This window comes from Triplophysa dalaica, chromosome 8 (assembly GCF_015846415.1).
Source record: "Triplophysa dalaica isolate WHDGS20190420 chromosome 8, ASM1584641v1, whole genome shotgun sequence".
NCBI lineage: Eukaryota > Metazoa > Chordata > Actinopteri > Cypriniformes > Nemacheilidae > Triplophysa > Triplophysa dalaica.
In genome coordinates this window covers 6179728-6193977 of record NC_079549.1, presented here as the reverse complement: position 1 = coordinate 6193977, position 14250 = coordinate 6179728, and the positions used below count along the sequence as shown (strand labels likewise).

At 37.1% G+C, this 14250-nt stretch overlaps 1 protein-coding gene across 2 annotated transcripts in view; it reads left to right on the top strand.

Annotated features, from left to right (window-relative positions):
- The window catches only part of gsk3ba (glycogen synthase kinase 3 beta, genome duplicate a), a 59670-nt gene that overhangs the window by 20015 nt on the left and 25405 nt on the right, over positions 1–14250 (top strand). The gene's annotated exons all lie outside the window — the stretch shown is intronic.

The following is a 14250-nucleotide window of genomic DNA, read 5'->3' as shown; positions in this document are numbered from 1 at the left end:
TTTTCTTGCAGTCCTGTACACACTTGGGATGAGTCACGAATTTTGAATATTCAATTAGTTTATTTAATTATAAAATTTCGAATAGTATGTGCGATCTTAAAAAAATCGGCATGTTTTCACGCGTAACGCGTTCATGTAACCAAAGGGTGGCGCTGCACTGTAGACACACGTGGCATAACGGAAACGGTAAATTGAGACGATGTCAAAAATGTGTTCTGTGTGGGGGTCCTTTAATAAAGTTCAGTGCAAACTCTGCAATGCAAAGCTGTATTATCATGGATCAACAACTACGATGCACAATCATTTGAGGGCAAAGCACCCAGCAGGTCCATCCTCAGGTCAGCAATCAGTTGCTAATTTTATGGTCAGACCAACCAATTTGGATGCCAGACGGGCGGAGCGAATAACGGCTCTAACTAGCAAGATGATCGCAAAGGATGTGCTTCCGATCGGCTTTGTTGAACGAGAGGGTTTTAAAAATCTTATGGAGTTTGTACAACCCGAGTTTACTGTTCGTCTAGAAAAACGATCACTGCCAGACCTGGAAGCCATTGGAAGCCATTTGAGCTGTCAATTCATGAAATCGTTCCGGACTGTTAAAAAAAATGCAGTCATTCGGCTAAAATGTTTTTACAAGTTTTAAGTCTGGTCTAAAATCTTAATGGCTTTAATATATTTTCATTGATCAATCATTGTTTTTTAGTTGGTATAAATGTCACTGGCTTACATGTGACCGCTGGATGACCCTCGTTGCTACAACAGACATTTATATTTTGTTAGTAAGTATGTTAGTATGTTAGTAAGAATGAAGACAGAAAGATAACAGTTACAAAATAATCTGCTGGTGTCTCTGGATAGACAGAGGTGGCCAGAGGTTAGTGTGTGTGTGATGCATACGCATATACTGTAGTTGTCACGCACAGTCTGGAACAGTTGAGTGGTGAGTTGGGTACAGATCAAAGTGTGTGTTTGGGTGCTTTGAACTGACTGTGTGTGAGCTGTATCCTGCTTGGATCTGTGTATAGCTGTCCTGCAGTAATACACTAGCTTTCTGTTAAACATCAGACAAAATTATCATGTCAGACCAGAGCCATTCACATGTGGCAAAAAAGTGACAGGAAGTTTTGAAGACATAAGTGGTAGTGACCGCTGGTTTTTCTGTGTCCAGCAAAGTGATTGCCATTGAGTTAAACACTGGCTGTCAGGAAACGTGGGTTCAAATCCCACTTCTGACACCATGTCATTTTCATTTCATGAAACACACTCTGGACTTTCTTATGACTTAACTGCATACTTCCATGTACATACGTCACCTGCACAATAACTGGTAGGAAAGCTTGATATAAAACCCAAGTTCTATTAATCACAGCAGAGAACATGTGATCCATTTTCTGTACTTGGCAATATGGAGAAATTGATATGTTTAGGTCAGATTCACTGCCGTTTTTGTACAAAAAAACACCTTGTCAATGTGGATGGAAGACCAAAATGGAGAGAAAGATGCATTTTCTACGAACACATGTATAAGTGTGGACATGTCATTTAGCAATATGTGTGTTCCCTGGGATCAAACCCACAACCTTTGTGTTGCTTATGAAACACTTCCAATCAAGCTACATTGGCACTTGCAAACTTCAGGTGCTTTCTCTTGTTGTAACCTAATGTTTATCTGTCTTGTTTTCCTCTAATTTCGTCCCCTAAAGGTAAAAATTATCAGTCTGATATCTGGCAGAGAGGTGGGGAGCACCCACACAACTGTGCTTATGCACAGACTCTTAATATTCAACTCATCATACACACATATGATCATGAGTGCACCAACGTACTTTACACATACACCTTTTTTCTCTATGTCTGACATGGTTTATTTATAGGGATTAAGCGTTAGCTGGAGCAGAGTGATGCAGGGATGCCTCTCAGAGATACTGAGCTCTGATTGGCTTGGTGTCAGTGAGGTCCTGAATGATGACAAAGGATGTCAGAACAGAGGTTGCGTTAACCGAAAATTCTCCGATAGTAACAGATTTTTTTTACCAGTGACGGAAAATTTTGACGGATTACAATGAGGGCAATTTGTAATTCCCCTTTATGTCAAATTGGAAGCATCCAATAATTTCCTTTCATTAGAGGCTGATCGTAAGTGGCCAGAGGAAAGGACGCATGTTTCCCATTCATTACTCAGAAAAGCCTCGCCCATTCAGGAAAAACCCACATGGGATCAGTGGAGACTTGCAGTGCGGAGCCAGACGCATGTATATAGAAGGCTATTAGACTATGAAAGCTCACCACCGTCTCATTTGTTTCGCCATAGTTTCAACACAAACTGAAAATCTTTTTACGCTTCATAATAACACAGCGATAATGTTGTTTGAGGCACTGTTTCTGGATTTGATTCTGCAATGCATGCGTCTGACACTGAATCAGACCACTACGTGGGCTCATACATACACACATGAATGGATGTTCATGTTTGTAGTTTAAAAAAAACGTTATATTTCATATATTTCAAGTCTATCGTCCACCCCTGTCTCTCTTCTCACGAAACGACTGGATTTCTTCCATACCATATCGGTGAGTTCTGCTTCTCAAGCTGTTGTGAATGGTCAGTTCCCCTCTCAGTGAACGTGAATTCAGAAACTTTGGCTTTTAGCAATAATCAGTTCCAATGGCGTCAACTTCACTTCATCAGTTAAAAACATACCGAAGTATAACGATGGTCTGCTAGTGCATGTGCAGACGTTAATCTTTTTGAGAGATCACAGTTTTTCTACTATGGTGAGGGAAATGACTGCGGATCAAATGGCATCAGACCAGTTATCACTAATTACAGAAGCTTTAGTTATGCCTTTTTTATATTGCACCGGAGTTGGATAATAAAACAAGCAGATTGACTAGGAGACTGCAAGCAGGACTTCAGAGGACGTTTTATAGAAGTGTTTCAGACAGAGGTAAGCGCACACTACACAATATCAGTCTATTACACAGAACAGCTTTCACAGCCCATGTTAAAGCCATGGAAGCTGTTATTTGACCGTTTGGTTATCTTAGAAAGTGTGTACCGGAATTCTTTTTACCAGCTGTAGGACTGTGATGAAAGTGAGTTTAGCGAGTAGTTCAGTCAAATGTTTACAATCTATGATAACCGAACCCTTCTCTAAGGAAGGCCTCGCCCCTTTTTATTCATTTGGGGCGGAGGTTATTAAAAGCACTTGGAATACTGACATCATGTACCCGGGAAGTAGAGGGCTTTAGTCAATTCCAGCTGTTCTCTGTAGTCCTTGAAAAGTGAATTCTGTTAAAGACAATGGGTCTCATTCACTAGGCATGCGTACGCAAAAATTTGTGCGTGAAACCTGCGTACGAACGCTTTCACAAACAAATCATGATTCATGAAAACGTTGGTCCTAATTTTTTTTCTAAATATAAGAGAAAAGATAGGAACAGTTGAATGCACACGTATGCAACAATAACCAGTATCTTTCATTCCTTCTCTCCCTCTCTCCCTCTCTCTTTCTCTCTTTCTCTCTCTTTCTAAGACAGAAGTGTTTCTCAATATCGGTAACGCACACTAAAAAAAAATCAGGCATCCACTAACTATAAGTATTCTGTAAGTGTACGTTTATACACTGTGAGTAAGATGTCTTTTATTAGAGACCAAGTGTGTGTTTTCTTTTTAAAAGCCACAGTTATTACTACACATTCTACAGTTTAGAGCTGTAATGTGTAAATGTGTTGGAGAATGCAAATTAAATAAAAAGACAAATCTGCCTTTACGAAGGCATGTCAGGATTGTAAAGGTGTCTTGTCTAGTCTTTTGTCTATCTTCATTATAATTGGGCGTAAATAGTTCTTTTAAGTTTTATACATTATTACTATTGCCAAAGAACCTTTATGATGCGATCTGGGAAACCCAACACATGGTGAAATTTGACATATTAAAGATTTTCATACCATATGAACTCTGGGTTCAAGCCCTTTCCAAAAGGTATTTATTATGTTCATACCTTATAAGTTACAAAAGTTATGTTTATCTGACCTCTGATTTTCAGAAACGGAATTTTGAGAAAAACAGGTTTAAAGTTTGGCTGGCGGGAAATGTGCATTGATACACCTTCATTCTAAATGTTATGTGCTTTACTTTGATATGTGAACTGTCTTTGGAGTGTTAAGAGAAGGAAAGCTTTTTGCAGAAAAGAAAAGATTTTGCACTTACCCCAAGCATGTCCTTAAACATTAACTTTCTTCTATAAATCACTATTTCTCAGCAATAAACAAGTGATTTTTGCCAAGATATTTCCAGAGATGATTGACAAGATGTTTCAGAATAATAATTGAATGAAATCCCAATTAATAGTTTTTGATATTCTGGAAAACGTTTCTACACTTGTATTATTGTTTTTTGTGTTGCTGTTGTAAAATAGACTGGACTGTTTACCCGTGGTTTAGACTCTGTACATCTGTGACCTTAATATCAGAGTTGAAACATCTCTGTTTGGCTTCAGTAAATGTTTAATTAGCTTTTCAAGGTTTTTCTGATTAAGGGATGAAAGAATTTCAGAGTCTTTGATGTAGCAGCTCTGCGATGAACACAACAAAACCTTCATGCATTTACAACAGGTTTTTTTCCCAATAAAAATGTTTGTGTGTACACCGACTCCTTCCACAGTGCAGCAAGCATTTGTATGTGACCTTTGAGATGTTGTTGATGAGTTGGATATACTGGTGGACTTACTTCACTCCACGACCACGGACCCTTCGGATGACAAAAATTGCGTCATGCGGACGGCACGCGGACGTATGGACCATACTTTGGCCTTATTCGGGTCACACTCTGAACTTGTGTACAGTCAGTGCACTCACTTGCAGCGGAGAAAACGTCAGAGACAGAGCCTGTTAAATCTGATTTCCATCCCCCAACGAAAAAGAAGTTAAAATCTGCAGAATGGGAATACTTTTTATTAAAAAAAACGAACGCGGGATTGTCCTCGAGGACCGATATCCAATTTGCAAAAAATGTGGACGCAAAATGGCTGCAAAAGGAGGAGAACATACAACATGTTCGCTCATATTCGCGAACAGCATCCCTCCATGCGGATAAATGTATGAGAAAAATAATAAAGTGTATAATTTCCATGCAGTGGACATACTGAGCAAAGAACATTCAAAGTACAGTATAACGCGCATGTCACGTAAAACTCGCGATTGGATGGATAAAAAAAGTAGATATGTGAATATTAAAGCGCGAACTGCCAAATAAAAATGTAATTTGCTTCTTTTTGCACGTCCATGTGTGGCCCGTTTTATCAATTACATCCTGAAGTATGCATGACAATAATAGGGTTTTCTCAGACGATTATCATACCGTAAAAATTACATACCTTTACAACCCTACGTCAAAGAGCTATTAGGATTTGCATAAGTATTCAAAGATAGTCTAGTTTCCTGTCTTCAATGAAACAAAGCGATATTTGAAGTTTATTTTTGTCCTGAATGAAGAAAAGGCCCACAAACCAGTTTGAATGCATGTTTGTCCAAAGGGATCACATTCAGCTTTAGCAATTGTTTCACACCAAAAGGTTACCTGAGTTTGTTTCATTCATGACATTGGATTGAAGGTATGGCCGAGACGACATCATCATCTTTAATTTACATTGAACTAGTCGACATTCCAGCAGTTCTCAAGTCTCACTTGTATTGGCATTCGTTCAGTTACTATTTTACAATGTTATTTTTGGAATTTGTGAGTGTCACTCTTGACACACACTCTTAGCGTGTGCGTATGTGTGTAGATGAGTGGGTGAGTCTTTTGCAAGTGGGCCACAACATCTCTTAGAGTCAGAGATGTCTTAGTTGCCATGGTGATGGAGGGGAAATGGGGAGGCACATAGGCTGGGTATTGGCACTGATTTTAGGTAAATCCCAACTAAGATTCATAAACTCCTGATTTGATTTTGATTCTATATGGATTAATATTGGAATAGTTAAGCTATATTGTCAACAGACCCGTTTGAAGGATTAAATAATGGTTTAAAGTAGAGCTGCACGATTCTGGATAAATTGAGGATCAAGATTCTTTTGTTTCAAATAGAGATTGCGAGTCTTTTACGATTCTGATTGAAGACTTAAAGTAAAACATAATTTTCTAGAGGTTCTGACAATTTTTTTTTATTTAGGTATGTAATATGTAGTACTTTGCTTCAAAATTATTACATATTTCATGGTTAACCTACAATAACTATGGTGAGAAATGTTTAACCACAAATTCCATAAGTAAACTAAACTGTTTTTAAAAAAAGTCTAACTTCCTTAAAAGTATAAATGCATTGAAGTAACTTGTATATGAAATATTTCTCAGTAAAACAAATTTATAAGGTGACACTTTTTTATTTTATACATTTACCTGATATATACAGACTGCTTGAAAGGGTCTTCACAAAAAGACACTACTGGTAAACATAACAACGCAGTATTCTCACCTGTAAACAGTTTAAAATAACCTGAAAACATGAAATGATGGGCAACTAGATGAAAAGCAGCTTCTCTATTAGCGTTAATAGAGTGATAGGCGCAAAACTCTCTGATGATGTGTTTTACCATAATGACAGATATTAGCGCTCACTCGGATCTGTCCGTGCTAAAAACTACAATCGTTAGTTTCGTTTCAAACATGTCCAGTTAAGATGTGAAGCATAGTCAGAACAATGTATCACAATCCTGAAACATACTCATGAGAACAGTTTTGTTGTCAGGCTGTTATTTATGTTGGTCTTTATATGTTTGGTGTGAGATTAATTTGGGCAGAGTAGGAGCTTGTAAACGAGTCTTGTGCGTGTGAGTTGGTAACTCTCTGCTTTAATCACATTAACGTTACTTCTGTGATCATTTGACACAGAAATAATGATAGTGTGTGTTTTGAAAAGACTGTTTGTGAAGTCGTAACATACCTTATAATAATAATTTTAACTTCTTCGTCAGCAACAGCAAATATTGAAGTGTTATGATTTTTTAATACACACACGAGAATCGTTGATTTTCATTAATGAGATCGTCTGGTGTTCGAAACGAGATCAGGCTCTTTTAACGATTAATCGTGCAGCTCTAGTTTAAAGGAGCCTATTCTTTGTAATCTTTTTTAATTGTAATAAGATTGCATATTAAGTAGGGTTACCTGCTTACAGTCGACTATTTGTTATTTGACAAGAATACACTTATTCGAACAAATTTTAATAAGTTGATTTTCTGCTAATCATTTTATAGTCCGATGCGTGGTAATCCATTACGAAAAAAATTGCAAAACAACTGTCTCTCTCCTTATCTCTCCATTCATCCCTTGCTTCTCTCCATTGACAGTACCTTTTGCCAGGTAGGCTGTCCTCACTCTCTGCCTGCATTTTCTTGCATAACTGTCAACACCCATCTGCCGCCATCCATGCATTTTGTTATTTCACCCGTGAAACTCCAGTATTTCCGTTTCTCCCGTGAATGCAATCACGAATGGACCTACGCAGACTCTTGGAATGTCGCTGAAACATAAGTTTTGACTCACTGTCGGAAAACTGATCTCCAGGTCCTCTGTGAAACCGGTGCGCCCTTTTCAGAAAGAAGAGCATAATGGTGAGGAAATCGGAGGAAAAACTGTGCCGATTTAAGTTAATGGTCTATTGTTGTATTGTTACTGCTTCATATTTTATTTATTTGTTTTATACAATGTATTGAATATATTTATTTATTCCTGTTTTTTGTGTTCTGACCTCAGAGCTTTCTTTCAGCTTTATGTTTTCTTTTAAGTGCTTCAGTTTGCAGTATTTTTATTTATTTGTTTATTTACAATTTATTTTATATTCTACGTTTTAAAATGCTTCAATTTAATTTTGAATAAAAAACTCACATCGTAGGCTAACAATATAAGTTTCCTTATATGTCCGTAGGCCTTTTTATTTTTTCAACTAGTATTTTAGTATTTTAGTTTTGGTTCGTTTGCCTAAAATTTATATTAATTCCATCTTTTAAAAATTTTCACTATTCACTATTTTAATATTTCACTAGTGAAATATTATATTGAGACATAATCATAACTTGTGCCGGTGTCACAGCGGATTGCATTTTGTGTGCACTTGAGCACTTAATTTATATTTTAAGGCTTATTATAATGGTTCTGTATATCTCTGTAATTTAGAACAATGTTAACAACGTTACATAAAACATACCCTGACCAAAATTATAAAAGCAACACTTTTGTTTTTTCCCTCATTTTTCATGAGCTGAACTCAAAGATCTAAGACCTTTTCTATGTACACACAAGGCCTATTTCTCTCAAATATTGTGTCTTAATCTGTGTTAGTGAGGACGTCTCCTTTGCCCGGATAATCCATCCACCTAACAGGTGTGGCATATCAAGATGCTGATTAGACAGCATGATTAAAGCACAGGTGTGCCTTAGCCTGGCCACAATAAAAGGCCACTCTAAAATGTACACTTTTATCACTCAGCAAAGTGCCACACATGTCACAAGTTTTGAGGGAGCGTGCAATTGGCATGCATTGAGTTCAGCTCATGAAAAATGGGGGCAAAAACAAAGTGTATTTTCCAAACATGAAGCCTAAACCATCATCTGATGTCCCTATTCCCCATGTATATTGAAATATTTCAATTCATATCATAAATCTGCAAATAGTCAACTAATGGCCTAATTGAACGACTAGTCGACTAAAAAATCTCTACTCGAGGGCAGTCCTAATATTAGAGGGGAGAGTTCACGAAAATACAACTTTTTCTGTGTTTAGGTGCTATAGTCGGTTCCCGGTTCATTTACTAACCCCGAAAACGTGAAAAAGTACAAAACATTAACTTTGGTTTGTTATGCCTTTCTCTGAAAGCATCTGAAAAATAAGCGCTTCAGATTACGCTCCCTTGGTGAAGTAGGTGAGGGATCTCATTGTAATAGCAAAGCCCCTTAATCTGCTCGGTGTCGTCCTATGGCGCGCCATTTTGTTTTTCGTAGGTGATTAGACTATATCGGTTCTAATGTTAGTTCCAAACATGCAAACTGTTCTGTTGTTGGGTGCAAAGACTAACACAGAACACTGTTACCAGCCTCACAGGAGACGAGAGAGCAATGGATTTATTTTGTTTTCAATGGAAATTCCCCACATTGAACGAGGCAAAGCTGCAAGTAAAGACATTGTTAATACCGGTATGACCTCAGGGACCTGTGGCAACTTTAAAATAGATAAAACCGTGAGACGTTTGTCAGTTCACTCATAGAAAGCAATGTGTATGGCCTGTGTAACGTTACTTTCACTTAGAGGAAACTCAATGTGTCGGTCTTGAGTACCTTCATTTATAGAAAGCAGTATATATGGTTTGTAAACATGCTCTCCCGTTTTGTCATTTCACCCGTGAACCCCGTAACGCGATCGCGTGTCTCATTCCGAAAGCGAACGTGACCGGACAACAGGGACAGGACACCTTCGCGGATGTCCCTGGTGGAAACCGGTGTGCTTATAGAAACAATGTATTTTGTGTTCAAAGGCAAGACAAAGTAGTTTCTCACTCAATTTGTGACCCTTCTTTCTTGGGTAGCCTACTTTCACTTATAGAAAGCAGTGTGTATGGTTTGTAAATACGCGATTGATTTGTCATGTGTGTTTTCGCGGATAGAAAACATGACGCCTTTGTTATGAGTCTGTACGCTTATAGAAAACAATGTCTTTGGTGTTTAAAGATGAGACCTTGTTTCTCATGCACTTTATGTGAACCGTCTTTCTTATTTTGTCATTAGAAGCCCAGGCTCACAGCCCTTGATCTGTTTTTTGCTGAAAAAGGGGCGAGACAAGCAACTCATTTGCGCTTAAAGAGACACACACCAAAACAGCCTGTTTCTCCTCGTATGCAAAACTGGGCAACTAGAGCATGATGTAATAAATGATCTCTGGTGAATTTTGAGCTGAACCTTCACAGACACATTCTGTGGACCCCTATGATTTATATTACATTTGTGTAAATAACCTTTAAGTTTTACTTGGAAATAAAGTGAAAAATGGGTTGTTAATGTGTTTGATGTTGACTTTTTTAGTAAGGGTATGATTTACATACTGAAAGTGCAAGCGAATATTAATGTTGTCTGTAAACTGAGACGACTGTGACCATTTTACCTGATTCTGTTACAGATACTAATACAGAACAGCCTGCCATTTATTGCCGATTTGAGAAACGATTGATCTGTTGATATGATCACTGGAGGCCTGATTTAAGGTTCCCTTCTCCAAGTGGAATGTGTACTGCGGGGCTTCACTGGGTAAGAGGGAGTTGTAAAGGAGAAGGTAATCTGAGGTTGTGTAGTAAAAAACTAACAAGGACTTTGAACTGAACCTCAAATAAGGCAAATCCAAGTCGGCACAACCAGCTGCTAATACTAAACTAGATCCTTCAAACCCATTCACAAATCCTCATCATTTACACACCTGATTGTAAATAGACAGCCCTATGACCATTAAATCATACAAATATTTGTCAAGCTGGTGGTATACATCACAATATAGATTTTCCCTATGAATTCAACATATTGAATAAACTGTTGTAATGTCCATTTTGAAATAATCCTGTGACGTTTTTATTATCTAGCAAGCAGTTTGACACCTTGCAAAGGTAATTTCATATTTTTGTCTCACACAGTGCTGTCACAATATCAGATATTCACTTCACAATTGTTATGGCCAAAATAATTCATAACCAATATTATTCCAATATCTGTTGTAATTTAGTAAATTAATATTTTTTATCTTTTCTCTTTTTTGGCCAATGAATCACACGCTAACTACGATTGTAGGGAGGCAAAAAGAGTTTGTAGCCATTGTTTCTCTTAAAGGGATATGCAAAAATGCATTGGTTTTGTGTTTATACAATAGAAGTTTACATTTACATTTAGTCATTTGGCAGATGCTTTTATCCAAAGCGTCTTACAGTGCACTTATTACAGGGACAATCCCCCTGGAGCAGCATGGAGTAAAGTGTCTTGCTCAAGGACACACTGGTGGTGGATGCTGGGATCAAACCAGCAACCTTTGATTTACCAGTTTAGTGGTTTAACCCACTAGACCACCATCTCCACACTAGTTAATGGGTAACACTGTTTTTCGTTTGCCAACATTCTTCAAAATATCTACTTTTGTGTTCTGCAGAAGAAAGAAAGTCCTACAGGTTTGAAATGAAAAGAGGGTGAGCAAATGATGACAGAATTTTCATTTTTGGGTGAACTATCACTTTAAGATTAGTGTTGCAACTAACGATTATTTTGATAATTGATTAGTTGGACGATTATTTTTCCGATTAATCTGATAAAAGTTTAATTAGATATGAAGAAAAGTATACAAAACTGAACTAATTTACCTTCCTTCAAATTTTTGTGAACGTCTCCCTAATTACAAATCAAGGCTGAGTTGATTCAGGTGTGTCATATTAGAAGCAGCCGACAATAGTCTCTTCTAGGGATGGGTACCGAAACTCTGTACTTTATCGGTCTCGGGGCTAAATTGTGAAAGACCGAAGTATCGATAAGCCCTGACGTTAACGGTCCTGCTATCGGTACTTGCGAAATTAAGAAAAACATTTCCTATTTATTATTGCTAAATAAACGTTACATAGCATTTTAACTGACCAGCCATTTCTAATTTGAGATAATATTTAAGACATTTACCTGCATTTTCGTTATTCGCAATCTCGCACCGCACGTAAAATGTACGTCTGTTCCACACTACACGGAGCTCGCGCGCACACAACACGAAAGCTCGCGCATATAATAGTGACGATGGCGGAGAGAAACAAACGTTCTAAAGTCTGGCTATATTTCAAGCGAGTAGACACAGATAATGCTCGTTGCAATAAGTGCAACAAGACTTTTGCTTGTAAGAGTGGTAACACAAGTAATCTGTCTAAACATATCTCTAAAGTGCATTATGTGCAGACAGAGAGATGCAAAGTTTTCGACTGCCTGCAAACTAATAGTTCGTCATCCACGTCCTCAGGTGCGTATGCTAGCCCAGCAGTCTTTCTAAATAACACAGACAGAATTTAAACATTGCATAAGGTTTCTTTAAATTATTATGTAATAATTGTATAAACACACATCACATAAAAAATAGCCTACATATAAATCTTTAGAGTTTTTTTTTCTGCAGTAGCCTAAATAAATCTTAAACTTAAAAACCGCTTTCACAGTACTGAATTTAAAATGGATGAATAATAATAAATTATGCTTAAGAAATTATAAAGCAGAGCTTACCTAAAAAATTAATTTGTAGCGATGAAATACATAAACTTTTTTGTGTTCATGTAAATTGCAAGAGGTTCCAAACCTGTATAACGTTTAAGCCCAAACAGAGTTAACTACATTGTAATTTATGTGAATGTAAAGCTGCAGTTACAGTGAACCAAGCCACTCCAGCATCTGGTCCAAACAAAAGAGAATTCCAAAGCCCCTTCACACTGAGCAGCATGTGTGTGTGTTTGTGTGTTTATACATATTATGTCCCTATTTATCATAAGTATTAAATGCACAAACACACAAATGAAGGAAATATGTGCTGCACTACACACATCATCACAAAAGAGAAGATCTCCAGCCACAACACATAATTGGAAAACCATTTCTTTATTATTATTCTTAAACAAAAACAACAAAAAACATAAACAAATTTAGGACCACATGCATTTTATCTAAATTCTCTATGAATAATAGGCGGGTATCATTCATCTTTTACCTGCATTAAGATATGTTAGGTCAACGAATGTAAAGAATACGAATGTTTTAAATAGTGAAAAAAAACTCCAGCTTTAGTTTCGTCTTTCATAAAAAAAACGCAACAAAAAGTACCGATAAGAGTACCGTTAAAGTACCGGACCGATATGTGGTACCGATAAAAGTAGTAGTACCGTTAAAACCTTAACGATACCCATCCCTAGTCTCTTCCAAACATGGAGTGGCCAAAGAAATATTTTTTTTTGTGGCATGAAAAGTGAGATGTTTGTCATTCAAATGTAGTGAAGTACAGTAAAAAATGTCCTGAAAAAATTATACGTATGTATAGTACAAAAAGTTTACTTTGTAAATTTACACCTCTGAGATGAATAATCCCCCAAATCAGGGAATTTATCCTATTATGTACTGTACTTTACAAAGTGCAAATGCCACAGATTTGGTGTTACAAATATAATCTTTAATTTTGTCATTTAAAACACCTCTCCCCTTTAAACTATAAAACTGCGCAGCTTTAAGAGATTCATGCAAAACATGTTAAAAACTCTGCACCAAGCGCTGCACGGAGAGACGCATGCATGGAGAGACACGTCTGACTTTAAAACTGCGCATCTCGCGCTGCACAGAGAGACATGTTTTGAGTCACAGCTCACAAGTGACGTCACAGGCCAACCAATCCATAATGAAATTCGTTGACAACTATTTTCATCCTAGATAATTAGTGTTTTTATCGATTAGTTGTTGCAGCCCCAGTTAAACAGGTTTAATACCACAACCTGCTGTGCTGTAATGTTTATGATATTATTACATGTGTACGATTAACACAGTATAAGTAATGACACTTATTAATATCACAGTTACGGCCAATACTGGTATATTATGGTACAGTATACAGTATGTAATGTGCTTATTTGCAGTTGATGTTTTTGGGTCTGTGTGAAATCTATTTGTAATGTTTTGGAAGAATATAAACTCTTTATCTTCTCTGTCTTGGGCTGTTGGATTACCCCTGTGGCCCACTGCAATAATTTAACTTTTCCCAGTACTGATTGTAAAGTCCTTAAGAGGGACTTTACACATGCTGAGGATTATATTTCACGTGCTGTGTTTGCTTTGTAAGCTATATAATCAACTTTTATCCTAAGTCACCTGCTGAAGTAATCGTAATAGGCGCCAAATGCGTACTTTCTTTGATGCTGTTTTGGTAGGAACAGTTGCCAAGAAAAGAAATAGGAAATGTAAATGCTCAAGGTAGATTTTTCTGTTCCAGATTTTCCCTGTTAGCTTGTCTCATCTTAGTTTTATTTGACAGTTGATTCTTGTTAGGCAAAGAGCCATATTTAGTACTCATGAAAAATAATTCAGCCAGTAATTTTAAATACTTATTGGACAACTGGACGAAACTTCAAAGCAGCGACAATGTAGATGTACTGTATGTGTGTGTTTTTCTGCCTGTTTCATTGGTCAGTGTCTAACCCTTATCATTTATTGTTCCT